Below are 1107 nucleotides of genomic sequence, written 5' to 3'. Positions count from 1 at the left end.
GGCTGTGAGCAACCTGATGTGGTTAGCGGTGTCCCTGCTCCTGCAGGGGGGTTGGGCTGGGTGGGCTCTAGGGGTGCCTTCCCACCCAAAACATTCTGTGATTCTATGATTCTATGCTAAAAAGGCTTTATTAACTGATATACAACGAAGGGGGTCATGCGGTAAATTCCCAGCTTATGTCCTTTAACACCCAGATTAGGATGAAAGGTAGATGGTACTAAACTTCTAAAAAAGAAAAAAAAAAAAGAAATCACACTTCCCTTCCCGGGAAGAAGCCAAGCTTTCAGAAATCCGCTCACACAGCAGCCAGCTTAGGCTGCTACCTAGCATGCCTGACAGACCTTCTTCACTTGAACCTGTTTTGATCTGGAAAGAAAAGATTTCTGCGCTTTCGATTCACACCAAAGCCCAGAGAGACCAAAAAAGAAGAGTTGCATGGAAACCGGTGACCTTTGGCTGACGCCTCCTACCAGCAGTACGGTGGTGCAAGAAATGGAGCAACTGTAAGCACTGCATTTACTGGAGCGTTTGTAAGCCCAGGAGAAATTCTTGCTGAGGATGCTTACGCCCCAGCCGAGATTGCTTTCCCACCGAAGCTCAGCCTACCCAGAAATCGGGGAAGCGCTCACGTCACTGCAGCAGCACCCTCCAAATGCCGGCTGTTTGGCAGGCGCCCCGGCTTTTGTGCTGTTATGGCTGCTTCAGGCAGGCTAGCGGGGATATTGGCAAGTGGTCCCGAGTTGCCGGCTACCCGTGGGGACTTGCCATGCCCTTGCACTTCGAAAGGCGACGCGAAGTGTGCATCAGGAGAGCACGTTGCAGGCTCAACGAGGGGCCCTGTCTCTGCAATGGGCTTTAAGTTAAAAACCAAGAATACCTGCCAAATGAGGCACCTCTTTAGCTTCGGAGGGAATGGAATTTGTCCCTAACGAGAGACTTGGGGGGGGGGAATGGGGTCACCACGGCAGCCCCGGCGGTGCGAGGGGCCGAGGCTGTGCTCAGCGCACCCAGGTAAGGGTCACTGCCCAAAAAGGGACGTCAGGAACACGAAGGCGCTTCAGGACCCCAGCATCGCCCGCTGGGGGCAGCTGGTTTGGTCGTGCCAGC

The sequence above is a fragment of the Egretta garzetta genome, unplaced genomic scaffold (genome assembly GCF_000687185.1).
Source record: "Egretta garzetta isolate BGI_Z169 unplaced genomic scaffold, ASM68718v1 scaffold574, whole genome shotgun sequence".
Lineage (NCBI taxonomy): Eukaryota > Metazoa > Chordata > Aves > Pelecaniformes > Ardeidae > Egretta > Egretta garzetta.
Note: the sequence above shows the minus strand (reverse complement) of the source record.